Source organism: Lasioglossum baleicum, chromosome 7 (assembly GCF_051020765.1).
Source record: "Lasioglossum baleicum chromosome 7, iyLasBale1, whole genome shotgun sequence".
Classification (NCBI taxonomy): Eukaryota; Metazoa; Arthropoda; class Insecta; order Hymenoptera; family Halictidae; genus Lasioglossum; species Lasioglossum baleicum.
Genome location: NC_134935.1, coordinates 12,131,492 through 12,155,045, shown reverse-complemented (window position 1 = coordinate 12,155,045; position 23,554 = coordinate 12,131,492). Strand labels below are relative to the sequence as shown.

At 49.4% G+C, this 23,554-nt stretch overlaps 1 protein-coding gene across 8 annotated transcripts in view; it reads right to left on the bottom strand.

Moving 5' to 3' along the window:
• Window positions 1–23,554, bottom strand: part of Hth (Meis homeobox homothorax) — a 518,842-nt gene that overhangs the window by 69,762 nt on the left and 425,526 nt on the right. The window lies entirely within an intron of this gene.

Genomic DNA, 23,554 nt, shown 5'->3' with positions numbered 1-23,554 from the left:
TTTAGGTACCAGGAAATTGGTTTTCTCGACGGTGAAATAGAAGAATGCGATGCGCGACCAGGCCCGCCGGAAACGGGGGTGGGAAGAAGTTCGCGAGAGACTCGTCCTTCGCGGCCTCCGGTCGAAAGTAATTCCCGCGAGGCCGATTTTCGCGGGTTTTATTAAACCGTCGCGACAGAGAAGCGTCGCGTCGCCGAACGGATCCGCCCCCATTCACGGAAATTTCATCGTCACTGGGCGGAAAGCGCCCATTGTGCGACCACGGCGACGCGGAAAAAGACACCGCGACGCGACGACGCTCGCCAAGAGCAGCCGCGGAATCCACTTCCGGATCCTAATTTCGGGAACAAAGGCCCCGTCCTTTGGTGGATCCTGCGGGAAACCGACGCAGCCCGCGAGCAACGGGGTTTCCGCGAGGATCCGTTTAGCCGGCCGATTATTCGCCGAATATTCTTCATTCTCCGCTCTCGAATTCTTCTCGTTTCCCCGCTGTCGCGTCTCCGCATCGGTGAAGCGCGCACAATGGCAACGCGAACTGTCTCCGAAGAAAATTAGCCGCGGACGTTTCCTCGAAGCGTAATTAACGGTCCCTCCGTTCTCGGATCGCCTGGACGTGAATGGGTTTTCGGCGGATCACCGGGAACAGGAAACGCGTATATATCGTGAGAAAGGCTGAGTGAAAGGAAAGTCATAAACTTTTAGATTTACGTACTGGCTAGGCAGTCCGGAGGATTAGCTGACACGTGTGATTGCCACGGCTTTATGTGACACGCAGGAAACGAGGCGGAGGCACACGCGTGCACTCAAACAACCCCTTGAATCTCTTTATTGCTCCTCTCGAGGCCCAATTAGAGAAATATACTGTATTGAGGGAAACGCTGGCTCTTCGCGCGAATGATCGAAGACTGAGACAGTGATATGAACGCTCGTAGAGATTTGTTGGACGAAAGCGACTTGGGTGGTACAGCAAGAATGATGTTTGAAGTCTTGCATGCATTTATCGCAACTGAAAAAAGTAGACTAGATGTAGTAGGCTAGATGGGATACCTTTAGGAGTACTTCGCAATCTTTATTTTTCTAGTTGAAAGTGCCGGTTGCAGTAAAGAGTAAAAAGAATCGAGCAAAGATCGGGCCGGGCCGTGTCTCGCCCCGGTGAATTCGTGTCTCCCGTATCGTTCGACGATAATTACCGGGCGCACACAATCGAAGTATCCTGCCGCGGATCCCGCGTCCGCATCCTGTGCGATGCGTGCCACGTAGGGCCGAACGCGGAACATTCGTAATTGTTCGGTCGCCGGGGCCATTGAATAAAATACAAGCTACCGGTCGCGTTGTCTGTCAGTCCGTCAAGCCTGTCTGTCCGTCACGCTGACGTGGGAAGACGCCGCGTGGTTCCACCCCGGAACGCCCGCTACCGAAAGCTAGTTACGATTGTTGCCGAGAAACTCGGAGTCATGCAAGCCCGCCGCCGACTTCTCCACCCCCGACCCCCTTTTTCGTCGGCCTCCATCGCCGTCCGCCCTCGACGCGAGCAATTTCACAGTCATGCAATCATAATCAACTCGAGATAATAGTTTTCTCGGCCGGTCCGATAGCCACCGACCTCCTCGGCGCTCTCTCGAGGACTTCCGGTTGCGGAGAGATTTCACCCCCATTCTCTCCTTCCAGCGAAACGGTTCTCGCCATTTTTCTCCATTTTCCCGGACAACTAGAAGTGGGGAAGGCAAAAATTCCGGATTCTTAAAAATTCTCAGAAATCCCGAAGTTTTGGAATAATCATCCAGATATCGAATAAGATTCTCGCGCTCTCGCACCCGTCTATTGCTAAACGATTTTTGAAACTCGATCTTGCGCGACGCCGAAATCACGAAAGGGTCGGTCGCGTGAGACGAGCAGGCTCTTTGGGTCAGCGTTCATCCTACTGCATCTAAACGCCGCCGGTCGAAAACAAAAAGCTTCCGGCGATTTTCTGCCGTCGATCGACCTTCGTCGAGATACCGCTAATTCGCCCTAAGACAGTCCTAATTTGCGATGTCCTGTTCCAATTACGAGCACCTGTCCGCTACACACGATTTCCTTCCTGCGATCGGCGCCGGTAAGGAGAGCTCACGTGCACGCAGCGTCCGCGTCGCCCGGCTCGACCGCAGGCTGCCGATCGACGATTGGGGGAAGGGTTCCGGAAAACCGGCGGAGACGGAGTCAAAATATGTCAATAGCCCGACTCTGCGGTAGACCGCACGATCTGTTATGTTCGGATTCCAATCCTAGGGAACACGGGGGGCTTGCTCGAGTCATGCGAGATGACGTGTCGACAGGCCTAACCGTACCGTCGCGGCGTCGCGTCACGTCGTCTTGATTAAAAAGGGGGACGATTTGCCGAGGTGTACCGGACGAGAGCAATCGAGACGTAAGAAACTGGGAAACCGCGAGTTGCGGTGTAACCGGTGCTCGATAATCGTAGGGGAGTGACTAAAACGGTTTGCCCGATGTGTACTCAAACTTGCTTCGTCGAAAGATCCACTTTGTAAACGAACCTCTCGTAAATCAAGACTTTTTGCTCCCCAGGGTAAAAGACATCGAGATCGGATTCCCGGTAGATTGTATTGGATCGTTGAATATGAAATGTCCGATTTTAGAATGCAATTGTTATGAAGCATTTTGTCTCCATCCAGGATTGTCTCGTTACCAAAATATTGGGTTTCGTAATTCTTTTATTGTATCATTATAACCTCATTCAGTGACCATTCCTTTTGTACTATATATCATTGGAAACCTCTGAATTTTGCGATTAATTTGATATAAAATACTCGTGCATAAAAAATATATATAAATGACTTTGTTTGAGAACATGTGGAGGTCGCGAACTTAGTTGCCAACCTAATACATCACTTAACGTCCTTCATCTACAACTCCGATCTCAATACACCATGTCGGTACAGTTTACGTGATCCCAGCCCCACGAACGTCCTGATTGGGTAACGTGAATTACTTGAAATGAAAAATTCAGAACCCCTGTTTTCCCAGTTCTCGCCTTCTCGCCCGTGATTACGCGAAAGGGCTTGTTGACAATGCCATTCAACGTCTCCGTCGAGAAAGGTGGAGGCGGCGAGGCTTCCCGGAGAAAATAGCTCGAACCCGAACCTAGGGTGCATTAGCCTAATCTAATGACGCAAAGAACTAATAAGCGGGCGGGCTGAATCCGTTTCCCATTCAGAGAGATCCCTTTCCCTCCGTGCTCTTCTCGCTCCATCAAGGACCTTCCATTCCTTGCGCTCTCCACCTTCGGGGAACCTCGAACCCTCCGAGGGCCGTGGATAACCTATCTGGTGCCCGTAGGGCTAATGCATCGCACAATAGATCAATTACATACATTAGTGGCTCCGCGGATGGCTGAGGGTGTCTATAAGCTTTCCCTCGTCCCTTTGTCCTCCTCTGAACCACGAGCATCCTTGTCGCGACCGGCTATCGATATCTCGCGGTAGCATCGACACGCAGACACGATCTATGAACCGGGATTTAGCTGGTTGAATGGTCTGCCGATTTGGTGGATGATCTAACACGGTCTTTCTTTATTGTCGATGTCAATGCTAGTGTTCAATCTGATGGATTTATTACATATACTACTGAAATATTTTCAGTTTTAAATTTCTGATAAAAACGAGTAAGAGTTTCTTTTAATAATCTCGAACTATTTACAGTGTGCACTCAATACTTTTTTTATTTGCGTTTTTTAAGTAGAAAATAGACAGTTCTATATCATTCATCTTGTTCGTATGGATACTTAGCCTTCCTGACGTGAAAAATATTCGAAGGGCAGAACCAGCGGTGGTGCGCCTCGTGGAGTGCATCCGTATCAAAGATTGCGGCGAAGAGTTCGCGAGAAAATGTGTTCGTCCGAACCCGTAAATTAGTGAGCCGAACGGGTAATCTACGGCGGTGAGCGTCGAGGTGCATCGCCGAGGGCGCCGGTGTCGCCGGGAACGACAACAGAAGCATCGGCGAGGAGTATGAGAGTCGGCCGAAGGCAGCGACGGCGGCGCGGCGGCGACGACGACGTCGACGAAGAGGACGACGACGACGCGAGACGTCTCAAGCAAGGCTGAGGCGAGCAGCGACGGGCGTGCGAGGGAACCGTAAGTTAAGGTGGGCCGGCGAAGGGGGAAGGTTAGCCGGCGCAAACATAAAGTTCCAGACTTACGATGCGAGATCCCCGATAGCTCGTCCGCGGTGGGCATAAAAGCATTAAAAAGCGGCGAGGCAAAAACGCGAGTGCATGCATACTCGCGCGTGTGTACACGTGACTCGCGTGTGGGTGAGCTTATATAGGTATATCCGAGCGCGAGACTGGCGCTGGCTTGTCTTCTTCTTCTTCTTCTTCTTCTTCCTACGGTTCTCTTCTTCTCCTTCGTCCCGCACCTTCTACCCCTTTTCTTCTTCTTCTTCTTCTTCTACTCCTGCTCGTTGGTTGCATGCGTTCTTCGTGGTAGACCCCCGCGGCGACCAACCTGTCTTTCCAACACCGTTCCCCCCGCTATCTCGCCGTGGATATCCCGATAATACTCGGCCGCGTCTAAATTCTTTTATAACCCTCGAGCTCTCCGCTGCTCGGCGAGGGAGCACGCATCGGCCGCGATAACGATAATCGACGAGCGTGAAGCTCGGCCGGACCGCAACCGTCCGTTCGTTCCGTTCCTTTCCGTTCCGTTCTCGCGTTAGATTACGACGCTGCACGCATTTCATTGTATTTTTCAGGTTCGTCGGCCCCCGATTCACGATAACGCCATCTACTTCACGGCCACTCCGAATTTCGACCAGCACGCTGCTCGATTGACCGGCACCTTCGCTTCTGGCCAAGCATTATAGTCGATTGTACTGCTCGTAAAACATTCAAAAGGATAATCCTATTTCCGATATCTAAACCACCTCTTTATCGTTCACTGAACAACGACAGCCTCATAATATGCAATAATTATGCAGAATAAATATTTACCACAAACCTATTACGAGTTCTAGATCTTCTAACAACTAGTGATGGGAGTCACACTAGCGAGCAACGAACAAGTATTTCGTGGAATAAACGGGGTTGCAAGGAGCAAGGCTCTACTGTAATAGCAAGGCAGAAGAAAGAGGAGATCCGTGTCCGAAGTGACGGGGGACAAGCGTAAAGAGGTACAGAGAGTAGAGATTCAGAGTAGACACAAACTTCGAGCAGATTCGGACCGAGATATCAAGCAGACGAAATTCTACCGGACACAGAAATTAGCCGGGACAGGGAGGTTTCTAAGTAGTCGAAGGACGGAAGGAAAAGGAGGTCCGTGTCCGAAGTGACGGGGGACAAGCGTAAAGAGGCGAGCGCCGTGGCCTTTGAAATATAGGCTCCCCCGGCGATAATGATGAACCGTGTTTACACTGGAGGGAGCTTCGAGGGGCGCCTCGTCAGGCGTCCGCGGGGGCGGCAGGGGGGCGGGTTCGACGGAGCCAGGGTGGAAATGGGAGGAGGCGACTCCTTTCTCATGTAAATACGATGTAGCCGCGTGTAAAGGCGGCTGTCCGGTCGTGTATGTGGCACAATGTCGGCTGCTGGCCCCATCGCGCGGGCCACGGCGACTCTCGTTCACGTCGGCTGAATCTCTCTCTCGCGGCTGCGGGATTAACGGGGGAGGGAATCTCCTCTGCTCGGTGCTGATGGTGGCTGAGAACGAGGCGAAGAAGTCGGAGGCGGAGAGGAGAGGGCAGCCCGTAAAATATATCAGCCGCTGTGTGACTTCTCGGGGCAGCCACAAATCACGCGACCCCCCGTCGCCTTCCCGCCGCGCACCATGTGGGTGTATACCCCCGGTATACACGCTGCAACCAGTGTGCTCCACCAGTGCACCTTCTCTCCACCCGGGGATCAAGCTGTGGTGGTGCCGGATGATCGCGAGGATGTTTTCTTGGCTCGGGTCAATGTTTGATTGGGTATACATTTGAGAGATTCTTTCGGCGAGCTGGGTGGTTGCTCGCCGCTCGCTCGCGATGGAAATAGAGGAGCCAGTGTCGCTGGATCTGCGGCTGACCGTGCACTCCTACGGAAATCAGCTTTCTTTGTGGATATGAATTTATGAAAAGTCCCATCGCAGTGTTTCAGGGCCCGTCAAAGCTAGAAGACAGCAGGGACAATCCGAGATTAATAGGGTAACTTGGTTCTTTCAAGTTGCGAATCGAAGTGGCACTCCTTGATACTGACAGGTTGAATTACGAAAATCAATTTCCTCCTCGTGAGTATTCAAGGGAGATTCGTCCTCTCTATCGTTTATGTTATTTCTAACGGAAATGACTATCGATAGCGATGATTAATAATTTCGTAGTACGTTTCCTGCTTTACGTAGATATCATCGTCCTCGGTTTTGAATGATATTGTAGTGATTATTAATAGCCACAGTAACAACCAACGTAGTAATGAAATGCTGTGTAGATTCGGAAAATTATTCCTAATCGATTGGATGTTTAATGGAGTTTACATTTTCTCGTACTTCTGATTAAATTGGATCGCTTTTGCTGAACAAGTATCTACTACGCTTGAGTACTTTAATATGTGAAGATCAATATATTAAACCGTAAAACGATCAGGGACTCAAATAATTAGACTACACTAAGACAGAACTGCTTCTCCAATTTTATACAATTTCTTGCAGTCTTTGCAGGTTTCTACTTTCTCCGTACAAGTGCACTAAAGCCCCGAAAAAATTGCCAGACCACGCACAGAGAGAATTCTTTACGCAGCAATGTAGAACACAGAAATATAACGCGTTGGGTTCCAAAAGAAAAACAATTCTACATGTATGTTCCTACTTTGATACCTCTAAAAGGCAAACTTGCTTTTTCCTTAAATGCGACGGGAAATGTAAGTTCTTTATATCTCAGTTTTCTCATTCGATGATTGTAAAACCCTGAACATACCCTCGACGCATCTAAGACTGGTTTAAGAGGAAGAAAAATCAATGTTTTGAATGACCGATCAGAGCTGAACGAAATGTCTGTTTATCAATTCGCCCGTGGCAAGCATTTCGGTTCTATCGAGCTGGTTTCCGAGGCGAGGGACAACGCCGAATCGACAAAGAAAATACCAAAGCTGAAAATACACTCAACGACGCATCCGGATGACGAAGAGCACGCGCATTCCGAGGACCGCGTGTCCCGGGGCGGCAGCCTAATCCGGCAAACCCATGTATCATCCGAAGTTCGTTAGAAACTTTAAATATGCTATCCGAACGGCACGGTTCGCGGCGGGATGAGCCAGTGGGAATTAAGGGGATAGGGAGGGGGGCAACACGGAGGATATCGCCCCGGCGTTTCGAGGAGCAAGCACACAACGCGATCAAGCTGGAATCTTCTCCGGTGAATACTATTAATGAGGCACCGTCCTGGACCGAGGAGCAGAAGAAACGGGGAAGGCAGAGAAAAGACGGCGAACGGGGGCGGAAAGGGGGACCGGGGTGAGCTCCCTTTCAAAGAAGCTGGCTTTTGTTGGTCGACGGTGCGAGCGAGGAAATAATGCGCAGTGGAATGTGACCCGTGCACCTCGTGTCCAGCGTCTGTGGATCGACGAGTTTGGCCTCGATGCACGGGGTGCACCGTTACCGATCCGACAGTCCTCCTGGCTCGATGACGCTTCTGTTGTTTGAGGAAACATTGAGAAAGATCGCGCGACCGGTTGGCGACTCGATGCTAGAAAGAACGAGCAACTCGTTTTCTCACGGAATTCCGTCCCTGATCGAAACAAGACTTCTCCAAGCGCCTTTTAATTAATATAGTCGGCACACGGTGCAGATTAATAGTCTAGCGTTATATACGGCATGCATACTAGCAGCGCGATAAAATTAATTTTCTAGACTGTACGAGTACCTAATGCAGGATAAACCGGATTGAAATTAAAATAGACTAGTTGCCAGGTACTTCTATCACCTCTGGAAAGTTTTATAGACATATTAGCGGTAATATTATGTCAACTAGGACATACATCAACATGCTAGGAAATGTGTTCGATGTTGGACGTCGACGAATGAGAGAGAGAGGGAGAGAGAGAGAGAGAGTGGGAATTCTGAAATCGGTGGTGACGAACGAAAATCAATTGTACCGGAGTCCAACAAGAAACATCTCGCAATTCTCCATGAATGAATACGTCGAGTCAATCGGTCATAAATTCAGCTGCGCGGTTCATAAACATATAAATGCGGGCAGGCTAAAATCCACCGGAAAAAAAGAACCGACGAAACGAACGCGGGCCGCAGCCTCTCGATTTTCTTGCCGAGTGCGCCGGCCGTTCTTGTACGGTGCGTTCCCCGTTCTCCGAACGACTAATCTCCGCTCAACAATAACAAACACGTAACGAGGCATCGGGCCGAGCCGGGCCGCGATCATACATCTCCGCGAGCCGGAGACAGCGGTACGAATCGAACCGTTCGAAAAAACAAAGTGGCGAGGGGACGCAAGATGGAGCACGAGACGAAAGCAAAGGGTCATTTATAACCCCGGCGGAGAGGCACGTGATTAGAAGTACGAAATGACCGGCAGCAGCCAGCGAGAAGGGCAGTGGATCTGAGAAAGAACGCGCGCACGGTGTGTCCCTCTTCTCCCCGTCGTCGGCTGCCGCCGCCGCCAGGAATGTTTTAAGTTTTAACCGGTAGCGAGCGGGATCATTATAATGATTCGAATCTACCGGGAGGAGCGGCTGGGGGAGGCGCTTCTCTGCTCGCTCGTTATTAATATCGAATAACGAGATGCTGGTCTCGCGAGCGCCAATGGTATGCGTGCCCAAGGCGTATTCTTTATTAACGATGCATCCACCGTTCCCCGGGCTCGTCCTACCAAAAAATCCACCTGACGCCAGCGTGGTCGGGGCTCAAGCTCCGGCGATCGCTAGAATGGAACTCGAAGGCTGCCGCGTTTCGATCCTGCCTCTCTGTTGCTGTTGCTGTTGCTGCCGCGAGATCCGGCCACAAACGCCCGGCAAAAAGGGATTGAAATTTCTTGCGCGGCGCACTCCACGGAATAATCCTTTCTTCGGGTGCAGGTGACTCGGTAATGCGAACCGCCGCGCTCGTATAGGACCGCGATGATAAGCGGATTAATTGTTCGAGGGAAATCCGCCGCGCAGAAAACTTGCGAGAATGCACGGTCACTCGCGCGATTATTCCCACACCCTACGAATAATTCGTCCGTCTATTTGCGGATTGTTCGGGCTAAAAGAATGAACCTGGTTCGCATCTGAAGCCGAAAATCGTTTAAAACGACGTAAAACTTATCCATTCATTTTGCTAAATTTCTTTTTTTAAAGTTGGGAGGTGCATTTTAAATAATGGTCATGGGTAGACCGCGGATCTTCATGCAGAATAAAAGTTGTCTGCATTAATTGCATGACACAGCAGTCATTTACTTTATTTAATGATCCAAACAAGTTGAAAATGGTTCACCGATATCGTTAAATTCTCTGAATCTTTCTACCCGAGTTCTATCTCTCGTTCGAAAATTTTCCGAACAAGACGGTTAAATTAGCGGGGAAGATGTGGCTGGGAACGCACGCGTAATTTCCTTCCCCAGCGAGCACTCCAGCGGCGCGGCGTCTGTCGCGGGCATCGTTCGAACGCAATCAACCCGGAAACCGCAGAAGCGTCTAGTTTATCGTGCAAGAGATCACCGGGCTGTCCGAGATGTCATAATTCACGCGGGAGAGCGACTTAATTCCGCGGCGGACGTCGCCTCCCCCTTTGTCCAGCTTGCGGCGTGCGCGCCGGTCCCGCTTCCATTCCGCGGCAATCCGTGCTTCATAAATTTTCATTTGAGACCGCGCGCACGGTCCCCGTCGGTGCGCACCTACGACAAGATATATGCCCGGCGCAATAATAGCCGAGAAGAACCGGCCCCGGCCCAGCCCGCGGTGTCCTCCCCCTTTCGATACGTTCGCCGTTTTATTAATACGTCGGCATTGATTGCAAGCGGCGCCCTTTCCCTTTTCCGCGGGGCCGAATCCTCGCGACGATTATTTCTCGCGCCTCAGAAGCGCCGATATAATTGCGTTGGCACCGCTCTAATGGTTATTGATGGCGGCCCGAGACCTTCTCGTCCCCTTCCTTTCTGCAACCCTGCTCGAGTTTTCGCGACCAACTCGCAACACCCTTAAAGTATGATATCTAGTGAGAAAATAATGTGTACCAAATTTGGAAGCCATCGGATAACGCGAATCTCTGCCGCATTAGCATCAATGATAATATTTCGTTATTTGGGAAATATTGCTGATCGTTTCTGAATAAAAGATAATGTCTCAAATGAATTATATATTTTTTTATTTAGTAAGTATTTTTTTATCGGCCGGCCCACGTTGAAGGAGTGAAAATAATCAACGGCTTTAAGGGCGACTTCTTACCCCTACAGCTAAGGACTACCCTATTGCGGAAAAGAGGCGCGATGCTCCGGCGAAGATACTGTCGGCCACCGACCCCCCGCTGCAACTCCGACGCACGCACAACTTGATTCGCTCGTTGCAGCCTCGTTGCGCAGGCGACTTCCTTTTTGTCCAAGCCGATCTCATAGGCGATCCACGGAGCCCAATAAAAATGCACCGGGCCCCGCAAGAAACCGAAAGGAACGCCTATCGACCCGAGCGATCGGAGACCCCTGTTCCCCCGACCCCCTCCGACCGGATGCCTGTTCCGTGAACTCCGCGGAGACGTATTAATCGCTCGATCATCATTCTGCTCCCCATTCAACGCGGACTAATCGCATATTTTGAAAAAAGGCCGGTTTTTTCATTCCGTCGAGAACTGTCGATGCGAGGGCCTTCTTCCTACTCCGTTCAGGCTGCGATTACATTAACATTTTGCGAATTAAAGAAGCTGCATCTCATCGAGGAAACAATTTATCTGCAACTAGAATATTATACATGCAAATTGATGATACTAATTTATCGCGGCCGAGCTAGTGAACTTAATAGCATCTGAAATTATTACATTCCATTACTCTGCATTTTTCGTTAATCCTTCACGATATCAATTCGTGGTGAAGACGTTATTATTGGTGAAGTTGCTACTCTCTGTATGTATATTCGTTTCAAAGATTGTAAGCTATTAATAATATCTTATGCACCTTAATACTTCTAAAGTTAAATAGCGGCATGCAGGGAGTCGAGGAGTTTAATAAATAAAAAGGCGATCCTCGAAGGGTTAAATCAGATTTTGACGAACGCAGGTCACTGGGTCAAGGCAGTATTTTCGTGGCATCGATTTCTTCATGGCGACCATGACGCGACGGAAGCGGCCGGAGAATGACGCGACGAAATCCGGCGGCGGATCGAGCACAAAAGCGTCGGGATCGAGATCTCGCGGGAAAAGCGGGCCCGGTTATTGTCCGCCTCTAACGTGGATCGCTAATTATGCCGGAACGTTTCGCGTAGGTGCCGTGCATAATCGACTCCGGGTCCGCGGGCACCGGCGAAAGAAACGCTAATGGCGGCCCGATCGGCTCGATTAACCGAGGCGAAAGAATCGTTCGATGGCGCACAATGCGCTATGAGACCGAGCGGCCGGCCGCCGGCTAAAGACACTGCCACGGGGGCTTTAATTACTTTCTTATCTGGACTCTTTAGCTGGTCGTTTCTTTAATGGCGTTCGTTTTTGCGTGATTTAATGGCGAACGCTCCGAGCGAGCCGTTCCACAGGAACGTATGGGAAAATCGTCGGGATATTCGTTACCTCCGGCTCGCAACGGAAAGGGTTTCATTTAACGGTAACGAATGAATTAAGAGGGGCGATCCGTGTTATCCTAACTTTTATCTGGACCCGGTCGATTCATTATTTCGCGTCCCATCGGGAAAAGATGTTCGAAATGTTCCTGTGATTAAATGAGTTATGGTAGTTTAACGCGACATCTTTATTAGCAAACCGTGGATTTCGTATGCGGATGAAAATCGGTTTTATCTATCAGAGTTTTACCGACATAAGTCTCGTTAGACCGCGGTATATTCTTTATCAGATCGAGGTTATAATAAGTGCATGAAATCTCTGGTCCATTTATTAGCATTTGATATCGTTCGTTCTACGAAGATGAAACTGTATCATCGCTTATGTTTGCTATTCTTGCTTGTATATCATTCGTTGGCTACAAGAACATCACAAGTATGCAGCTTTTAAGATAGATACGTTGAAACCGGTTTTCAGGAAATCATGGCTTCCCGGCAACGAAAGCGTGAAGTAATTAATATTAATCAATTTCGCATGTTTCGCTGTGCTCCGTGGTTGTAACCGTGGAATCATGTACACAAATGAGGGAAGTAAACGCACCACGTAATTCCCGGGTTCGATCGGTTGTTTCTCAACTTTCGACAAGCATTCACTTTAACCTACATGCCCCGTCTTCTTTGTTGATGGATCGCCGGTTGGCGTCGCTAACACGATGGTTCGAACTTTACAGCGTCCCCTAAATTAACCAATATCGATACTGTCGTGTCCAGCGATTACGGGCACGCGGCCCGATGTAATCGAAGGTGGCACCAAAAATTGCAAAGGCCCGCGAGATTCAAAGAGCCGAAACCGCAACGGCAAATCGCGGAAACCGCGCCGAAAATCCGCAGACCGCAGCGCACACGCTCGGACGGCGACCCTCAAACATCGACGGCGCACAGTGGGTCGAAACGTCTTGATGCCGACCAAAAATCTGTATAGAATATTCCCAAAATACAATGAATTTTCTCTGAAGTTACATTAATTTTTTCTAAATTACAAATCGTTTTGTCTCACTTCGGTCCTTAAAGGTTTTATTTCGAGTTTTGACAATATTTCAGCGACGCGAGTGTCTCGCCGAGAAAAACCGCCAACTTGCGCGAAAAATAGTTTCCAGAGGAAAAAGAAAATTGCGACCATAAGCAGCGGCCTATTTGCGTTTAATGGCGGGCCGTTTTACGATCATATGAAACACGGTCGCTGGGCAATGCTGGAATTTCAGACATTTCGTCGGATCGACGCTTCGACCTCGTTGCTTTCCGCGAAACTGTCTAATTGCGTGCCTATGCGAGAGGGATCGTGAATATTTAACGGGAACGATGTTCCGTGTGCAGGAAGTCGGTCGCGTTTCGGGACGGAACGAAAGACTATCGATCCCCGTAGTTTCATTTCGCGGACGGATACTGGCAAATGAAAATTATTCCGTGCCACGGCGTTCCCTAAAGTGTGCTAGCTACTGGAAAAATTCGCCTGGCTTTGTTACACTTCGTGAAACAATGCTATATTTGTACGGTGTCCTTGTGAAATTTGGGCGAACAAAGTTGCCTCGGAAAGGGATCTCCCTTAATTATTTGTGTTTATTAATCTGAATTAATTTATACACCTATCACAGTCAACATTCAACCCTACGAATTTTGTTCGTCTAATAAAATTGTGTGTATCATGCAAACACTTTAGAAAAATAAGAATAATTGAGAATGCGAAGTATAGGGTCGAAGCACGCAACAAAGAAGACGGTGCGTAGCGGTGAATTTCGCGTGGGCGGATTGAAATTCGAGCACGCCAGTCATATCGATAACCCCTTCCGGAATAATTGAACTTAACGAAGTGTCTGGCAGCGTGGAAACGAATTCGTCGTCGAAACGAGTCGCGCGCGGCCGCTCACCCCTCGCGGGTAGGTTGCGACGATCCAAATCCAATCTTCCAATCGGAGTCAATTACAGCCTGACAATGGCTGGACTAGCGCGCTGCCTAAATGTCAGCCGTACGAAGCGACGGTGTCATTTCGTATACAAACAGGATTACGCGATCTAATTCACCGACTGACAAAAGGCCGACAAAGAAAGCCGCGAAAGTGGAAGAGCCGGGGTCGTGGCCCGGGTGTCTTTCTATTTCCTTTCACCCCCGATCTGCGCCCTCACACCTCCTCCCGCGCACCCTCATAGTCTTCTGTTCGCCCTGTCATTCGCGTAATTTCACCGAGTGCTCTGCGATTCTCTCCCACCTTCTTCCCCCCGCATCCCGCTCCCAACGATGCCCGGCGTCCTTCACCCCCGCCCCCCGCCCTAGATTGACGGAAGTCTAACGTTTATTGAAATTGATTCGGCCGCTTGAACGTCGCTTCGAAAACTGCATTTCAAACGGCCTGACTGCCGATCCGATAACGCGACGAACCGACGCAATTTAGATATCGAAGTGTCTGTTCCCTAAATCGTCGAACAAAAGCATTCCCTTTCACCTGCCGCGATCGTTTCGCAACCTGCAATTCCGGAGCTGGAATCGTTCTTCGGAAAACGGGACATCGACTTTCGGTAACTCGACGCTCATAAAACTGCATCGGCAAAGAGTTCAGTTCCGACGTGACTGTAGTTGGCCTTCTTGGAGGTCTAGTTCGTTGTAACACTGAATTTTTCTTGTGGATGTGAAAACAATTTACATGTCACTTGAAAATAGCATAAAAATCAACTCCCTACACGGATCAAACAAAAATTTGGATCCAATAGAGCTCTTAACGAGTTCATAATGTTGTGAATGCAATTATGTGAACATGCCAATATTTATATTTTTAGTAATATAAACTCAAACATACATATAAATATATGATGCGATTTCACTCCGGCGCTGGAGACAAAACCAACAGAACACACCCGGCAGTCAACGCGTTAATGATACAGCAGTGTAAATATTTGATTTCAATTTCCATGCATAAATCGTGATTTATGTGTATTCGTCAAGCACTGGAGCTGCTTGTTTTTTTAAAGCTGCTTTAACAAGCACGAATTTGCAGAAAAAGTTCTCGGAACGGTTTCGCCTTAGGCCAGCAAACAGACGAAACGTGTAGCATGACTCTCGGCCGGCTAATGGATACCCCGCGATTCATACACTGTCAACCACATAGCGTAGCTGCACCGCCGACAATGGTCGGTTCATTTAGTGCCGCATACCTGTCTCTGCTTACTCATCAGTGTCCAACGGATCTCCGCGGACCTTTGACTCGCGGGTAACGAGCCTCGAAGACAATCGATTCCTAGCCGAGACGAGCGGTCCCGGGGGTCGTTACGATTCGCGTAGTTGCCTATAGGTTGGCTATAATCTCGATTTTTCGCGATCAGGCCTGTGCGCCAGAGCCGAACGCAACGGGACACTCGAGCGTCCAGGTCGCATGTTAATATAATGTCTTAGGTGGCCGCGGCCGTGTCGACAAGCCACGGATACTCTCTCCGTGGTAACATTCCCCTTACAAGGCAGCCGGATAGATAATCGCGGCATTGTCTTACATCGACGCTCGCATTATACAAGCCGGGGGACCTGTACCAGCAACGGTGAACCCTCTCGAGCGCCTAGCACGCCTTCTACACACAGCCTACATGGAAGCGCAGCAACGTTTTGCATCGCGCGACTCTCTCTCTCTCTCTCCTTCTCTCTCTCTCTTTATCGGAGCGACGATCAGCCGCAAACGAACTGACGAGACTAATCACCCGTCCGGCGCAGATTTCTCCGTACGAATTCCTTCCTCATTGTTCCGATCCACGGCCTAGTCCGTTCCGCGAACGACGCTCTTGATTGCGGACCAGAAAAACCCCGGAGAATGCCTCTCCGGCGAATTAGCCGGATAGCTAGGCTCTGGAAATCCCCTTTCGAATGAAAGTAGACGGAAGTTGCGTTCCAGTCAACACCCCTATCACACGGTCTCTTCCTTGAACTAAAACCTTATCAAGCGAAACATGCGAGGAACGTCACTGTCGATCACCGATTTTTATGAAGCTTTCGCATTTATGGTCTAGTCAAAAATATTTGACATATTTTTAGTAGTACTGAAGTGCTTGTGAAAGAAAATTTAATTTATATAGATTTTGTATAATTTTTATCATAGTAGGTACCGGAATAATGAAATTTTTCTTTGTTTGTTGTAGCAACGATGCCAACAACTGCATACTACATGTATTATTAATATCTATTAAAAGATTAAAAATATCTGGTCAAGGGTCTACTATTAGTTGAACGTGCCACACGGTAGGCGTGGCGACCCCGGTAAAATTCTCTATTTATATTATATAATATTATTCCTGAGGCGCTACAGTTCTGAGAATAATTGTCCGCCCATTGCACATCATCCACATGTTACGAGCCTGGAATGATCGAAGTGGACTGGACAGTTATTATAACCATAAGGTTCCTCTTCTGTGCGCTGTATACGTTTCTAACCATTCTATTATTTTCTCGATATAACAAACCATTTTCTAGTATGTCTCTACAGTTTCTACAAATTAGTCCCCAAAAATCGTTATACGAATAAATTTGCGGATCGTGAAGATCGAATTTTCTTCGAGCAACTGTTTCGTTCTCCCTCGAAATATAAAATGGCGTTGTTTGCAAGCGCGAAACGCCAGGCAAAAAATACAGATAGAACAGTCAGGGGCCCCGCAGGAGCACGGAATCAATCTCGCGAAACATTTCCAGAGGCGAGTTAAATTATTCCCGGGGCGCGGTGCAGCGACGTCAAGGAATCTGACAAGTTCGCCCGCTACTTTATCGTTTCCCGTGCACGTGGAGCGTGTTTCTCCGCGAGAAGCAGTCGAACCGAGGGGGTAAATATTGCAGTATGCACTCAGCGCGGAGACAGTATACACGGAGAGAAAGGGAGAACGAAACAGAGAGAGAGAGGGAGGGAGAGAGAGAGAGAGAGGAGAAGAGTCGAAGCCACGTTTATCTGGCACGAGCTAACGTCTATGCATTACCATCCGCATATATTATTTCGCGGCATAGCGGGTCGGGCTTGGCGTGCATGCTGCGCATATCCGAAGCCCGCGTTGTTTCGCGCTGTTCGTGCATCGGCCTCTCACGTGACACCGAAATACGTGGCACGCGCAGGTACGGCCCTCTCAGGTGATACGGAACATGTGTATACGAATACCAGATAGACCAGGAACTTCGGGAGGTATGTGTTAGCTCCGGTTCGAGTCACTACGGTCATCCTTTGGTACAGAAATTTGTGGGGTAATTAACCCTACGTTCCCCGACCGCGTCTCCGGCTGTAAGCCCTCGGTGTGACGCTACAGGCTGCGTCAAAATCTAAGGCTGTCTCAAAATATTAGACAAGATTCGAAAGTGTCTTATGACTCGATAATTCGTTTCTGTCTCCAGCCCGGCGCACAGTGGGCCAGAAACCGATCGTTTTGGACAAAAATCTGCCAACAACTCAGTTTTTCATCGATTCAATTGGAGTTTTTTTTAAATGTTCGTGAAAGACTATACTTTGATGACGTGCTGCGCGAAAATCGTTAACTGTCACAATCAAGAATCCTTAGCTATAATAAAGTCTTCAGAAAATCACGAGATGAAAGCTCCATACGGAATATGTTATTATCATCCGGTTCACTTAGAAGCTCTCTAAGAATAAAGGATGCCAAGCACAAGGAAGTTATTCCTCAAGAAGTGAAAACGCTGCTGTTGGATCAATAAATTAATGGTAGGTCTCATAAGTGCCGAATTTTGAGACTTATTATTTTGCGGTTTAAGGTTTAGGGTTAAGAAGTGTCGGCAACTCAGCTGGGACAGCAAATTTATGGTATGGGCGGATGAAGTTTCGGAGTTATTGGGCTCTGTAGATAAGTATTCTTGATTGTGACAGTTAACGATTGAATCGATGAAAAGCTGAGTTGTCAGCAGATTTTCGTCCAAAAAGATCGGTTTCTGGCCCACTGTGCGGCGGCGTGACAATCCCCAATACTCATAAACAAATAGGGAAGAATCGAGCTGTCGTGTAGCCGCAAGCAGACTTTCGCCCGAAGACGAACCCATTTCTCATGCAACATTAACGATCAAAGCCGCGGAGTACAATCGTATTATACATTTATCCTCGCAGTGACACGTTTGTGAGGGAAGACGCGCTTATGCATTCCGCTCGTTGACACCGGGGCGGGACAGCGCAGCGCGAGCGTTGTGATGCGACACACGCCGTAATTTCACATATCGCAAAAACCGGCGCGGCGGCCAGGAGAGACACGGGCCGGATAGCTGAAATATCGTCGCCGAATTCCCGACAAAACGAGGACAAGGTTTTCTGTCAGAAACATCCCGCGAGTTCCCTGCACGCAAGGGAAACCCGGTGTTCCACACCCGCCCGGACGATCCGCGCGAAAACACCGCACCGGAGTGGAGCGGAGCGAGCGAGCGAGGGAGCGTGCGAGCTCTGTAATGCAAGCGACGTCGCCTCGCCTCGGTTGTCACGTTTCCCGTTATTTATGAATGTAACACACCGTCGACCCTCTTATTCCGTAGTTTTTACTCATATTCCGCGAGGCTGCAGCACCGAGCATCTCGGTCTGGCGCGATCAGAAGCCGCGCTGAATATCCGCACCGAGCTGAAACACCGCCGAGCAAAAAGTGCGCCGCGCGCCGGCTGCCCGCGGGCGACCAGGGAACCTTGTTGAAAGACAGAACGAGAGTAGATTCGAAGCTCGGACGTTATTTATGATGCTTTCTACGCGAGCCGAACCCGCTCGACGACCACGGCTCGCCTAAAAGCGCGATCATGCTTCCGGCAGACCCTCAACGATCGCGGTGAAACGAAGTGCGATGTAGTTACTTTCTGGTACAGGTTTTGCACTCCAAATTCATCCCTGCACAGATCCCCTTTTTACCAATGTCAATCTCACATGAGAATAATGTTTAAGATGGATATTAATCTGGATTTGGTTTTTTTTCAAACGACGCAACCCGTATCAATGGAAACATTGTCGGTGATTACACACCATCGCGTTCCTAGCCTTGCTGTTCCCCGCGAAGAAACAAAACCTCGGAAGTTATTTCAGCGAGGCGAGAGAACAGCGTCGCGCTGGAAAGCCGGGCGTATAGGTCCGCCGCTCGCAAAAACTAGAACCTCCTTCGCTTAATTACAATCCTAGGATAACGATCGCAAAAAAGTCACCGGCGAAAATCTCTCGCCTTCTGAACCCGGAGCCGGGTATCCGCGGCCGCGAGACCCCAAAGGGGTTGGTTTCGCCGAGGCGTCGCGATATATACGCGCGAAGGGATTGGTGGTCAGCTGGTCGGCCGGTTTAATCCCTTATCCCTTTAAGCGTTGTGTATTATCCTCGTAAAAACTAATACAGGAGCGACGGTCGGGGCCGGCTCCGCCTAAAGCCTGCTCCCGGCGAGGGACGTATAAAAAGGAAAAACGAAGGGAGAAAAAAAAATAGACGAGTCCGGCGGCAGCGACGGCCCCCGGGGCTCGAAAATACGTCGAGCTCGCCTCGCTCTCCTCTCCTCTCTTCTCCGCTCCGTGCCGGAGAGGAAGAAGCGGAAAGAGGAGAAAGAGAGAGTTTTGTGCGCAAGAGGGGCGATATATCACCGGGCGACGAAACAACCAACCCCCGACGAGAGTTGCATTTGCATCGACGGACCGACGTTCGCACACCGACGCGACCCTCAGCCAGACAGACACACGGACACGGCACGAACACCACAGGAGACGTCCGTAGCCCACCGATCGGCACTTCACCACCACCATACTCGTCCCCCTTCAACCCCCTGGTTGCCCCACTGAGGGCGCGAACGGGCTCTCTCCGCCGTCGTCCCTCCCCTAACCCCAAGGTCTGATTTACATTTTCTTTCCTGGCGCGGAGTCTCGTTCCACTCGATAAGAGGAAACGCCTCGATCCGACGGTATTTCAACCCTTGCGAGAGATTTCAAGCCGGCAGGAGGAAGCCCTTCCTCCGGGGGAGGGACGGAAAGAAGAAAGGAGGGCTGCTGGATCGTGAGCTGGTTAATAAAGAGAAAAATACGACGAGCTCTGACGTTACTCTTTGGATCCGCCGCGGAGAAGATTGTATGTTAATGGCGGCGTCTGCGGCGGTAATAGTTTCCGAGCGTCGGAACCGTTGCGAGGGCTGGCTACCCGGACCGACTGTCACCGAGAATTACCAGTAATTCGACTAATTTGATCTCGAGGAATCGGCAAAAAGTGCAGCTAGAGGAATATGGATCTGATTTGCTATCAGTAGACTGCGGATGTTTATACAAAATGAAGACTCATCTCGACTCGCCGTCTCTAGTGAAGAAGCATCTCAGATTCGGACATAGAGCACATCAATTACCGGACGATCTACACATCTTTGAACTTAAACCGCTTTGGTCGAATCGAGAATTTAGTAGCCAGAGGTAACAAGAACATTGTACTTCCATTTCGACTTCTATTTGCAGTTGGCGAAAGGGTGAGTTTTGAAGCCAGAAGAGAGAGAGAGAGAGAAACAGAGTAAGGAGCGAAGTTCTCGCACGGTCCGCGAAATCGGATCCGGGATACGGTCTCTCAAACGACGCGTTGTCGCGACGAGGTGTCAGCGCGACAGGTTAGCCCGCGCGCGCAGGATAAAAGCTTCTCCTCCTATACTTTGAAGATCAGAGGCCTGGCACGAGCCTCTCCATTCTCTCATTCCGCCATTCCCGTTCCTCTCCCGTTCCTCGGTTTACACTCTATAAACGGAGCAGCAGAAGCGGCGCCGTTACACGATCACTGAATCATTGTTGGTGATAGATAGCGCAGCTGTTGCGCGCGAGATCACACGATCTCGAAATAGTTTGCAACAATACGAGGCCGGGGGTGCCTCCGGTCGAACGCGCTGCCGATTTAACGAACCACCAGCCATCCGAAAGATCGATACCTAGCCGCTTGCTACCAGTTATCTTTGGCAAGGTGAGAATAATTGCGGAGCGCCGTGGCGAGAAGTGTCCGCGAGTAATTGCCGCCGAGGGAAATGCGAATCGAACGGTGTAAAATCGTGGTTCGCTTCGTAGACTTGGAGCAAGGTGCAGCAATCTTTCGTTCGGATGGATACCTATTTCTGGATCCGTGGAAGCGCGATATGATTCTAGGATCGCTCACCAGGTTACAGTAAGATTGATCGAGCATCGAGCAAGCCGAAGGAATTTCTATATAAATGGCGAATAATTGAAAACCGACAGCCAGGAAACGAGGAAGGGGCAGACGTAAATAGAAACGCGCGAAAGTGCGTTTAAGAGGCGGACGATTAGTCTGATTCATCGCCCGAGGCTCTCGACCGAAGTTAAAATTTATACCATCTGTTTAGTCTGCGCCGGAGGGTCTCTTTTTTCGACGGTACTCAGTCCTTCGTCGTCTAATCCTACGCCTGATACGCGCGGAAATTTATTGGAGCCATGTTGCGTGCCGTTCGAGATCAACCCCCGCGTTCATAACCAAAGAGAAAGGTATCGGGAGAAGTTCCACTTGGCCCAATCAATTTCCCGAATTTCTTCTAGAACTTGAACATTCCAGTCGTCAATAATGATAGAATAACATGGTACGCAGAGACAACTGTTCTAACTGGGTCAGTGAAGTTCCTATATTAGGTTGGAAATTCCAAATTACGAAATGGATTAGGGGGAGTACTTTGAACCGCAAAGGGTTAATAATCTGCTATAAAGAGAAGCTACCGCAAGTAAATGTCTCTTTAATTATACGTCCTCTGAGTAAAAGTATGTTCTTGCTAATGATCAGAAGTCTTCATTAGAACATAGTGGAGCAATTTAAAACAGTGGGAACATTAAAAGGATTTCAAAATATAATTTACGACTTATTAAGATTATTAAAGAAAGAAAGAAAGAAAGAAAGTTTTATATGACTACTACTTCAGCCAGTTGATGTGGACAGTTTTTATTTAGCATAAAGATCCGCAGTCTAATCATAATAGAAGGATGAAATGTCCGCAAGGTAATCGGAGGAGGACGCTGAACGATCCATCGCGCAGAGGTGCGCCATCAAGAGCCGCTCAAAATGGCCGGCGAATTTGAGTAATTACCGAAATTCGCGGCAGGGAGACGAAGTTACGGGCACTCGTTTGCTCCCTCGCGCCGTTATTACGTTATGAGGGATAGGGCGTATTATAGGGAAGACCGGTAGCCGGTGGGACCAACGAGTTTACGGTTTAGCGGAGTCGAGAGGGCGAGGAGATGAGGTAAAGAGAGGAGGCAGTCGCTAGCTACCGTATAATTACACGAACGCCCCTTCCGGAGATGACGCGTTATTGCCTCGAGGCGACTTCCTCGTGCGGCTCACCCGAAATCCTCGCAGGTGGACCCTTTCTTGGAGGAGGTGGACCCACGGGGGACAGAGGGGAGGGCGTAATCGCCTTGTTATGCCGGATCTTGACACGTTTCGAGGATTTATAGAAAAATTGGGGCGAGAAGTGCCACCTGGCCTGAACCACGGATCCTCACCGGTGCTGAAAGCTTCCATCCCTTCTGGACTCTTGTCGACGAAAACGCCTGCCGAGAAACTTACTAGGGCAGTTGATCCACTGGGATTAAGTTAATTATGCCATTGCAACGTTTATTACAATTACGTTCACGTGTTCATCGTATCGTAATCTATCCCTTTCCTTACAGCGTGCCGATCGATATATTAAAATATAATTATTATCAAATTATAAAAGTTTCTTAAGTAGTACTAGACAGCACCATAATACCGAATTAAGAACTTGATCAGAGTCCGTATCGTCTCTTTTACTTCGCGCGAAGTCCAGTGCTTCTATTCTTCTGGAACCAGTGGATTCATTTCGGAAATGCGTTCGTCGCGTTACGACCCACTCTCCGTGCCGCTTCTGCATCGAGTATTCCTTATCTTTGTGGTCTATTGTGCAGCGCGAGCTACGGATCGAATCTCCTCGGTCGCGTTATCGGGACTTAGGGTAGAACTTAAGAAGCAGTCGGAGTTCGCGGAGAAAGAGAGAGAGAGAGAGAGAGAGAGCGTGCGGAACCGAAACAAACGAAGAAAACGCGATGGTAAGTGCTCCGGGAACGAGTTTCAACCGATATTTGAGCCCGAGGGGCGGATGGAAGCGAATTTTCAGAGTGAAATGGGGACGGAGGGGGATGAACGAGGAGAGTAGGTGCGCGCGTCCGAGTTGATAAGACCTTCTCGAAGGACGAAGGCGAGGGTGGATGGAACAAGGCCATTTATCACACTGGTGGGACCAGGTGGAGAGAAAGCGGTGGGAGGAGGAGAGGGGTCGGCATGAACGAACCAGCCGAAGCAATAAAGCCTGGAGGGACTCGTTCGAAGAATGGGCATGGAAGGCGCGACTCGGGAATGTAGATCGCGCGCCTCGCGGAACCACCGCTCGCCCGCCGGATCATTCGTTCGGATATTACTTTATACAAATCGTGCGATTTAACGCGTTCCACCGATGAAAGACGAGCCAACATTAATTTTCTCCTCTGTCCCCCGGCTCGGCCGTGGCTCGAGAAAAATTTAATTACACCTCGCGGCTCGTGTCCGCGGGAAGAATATGTAAAGTGATCTCCTCCGCGTGTACTCGCGCGGCTCGACGGGCGATAACGTTCCGCTGGTAAATCTCAACCGGAAAACCGCGACAACTGGCTTCGCTTGTTTTATCTATTTGCTACCCCTTTGTGCGTTTAATTTTAGTTTCGCACCCTTAGCGGGCAATCCGTCGGCTCTTTCTCGCGGCTTGTTAACAATGTCCCTTGCCTCTTCGGCTACCACGAAATTATTTTTTTATTTTTATGCTTTCTTACCGTCAAATTGGTGATAACGAAATGA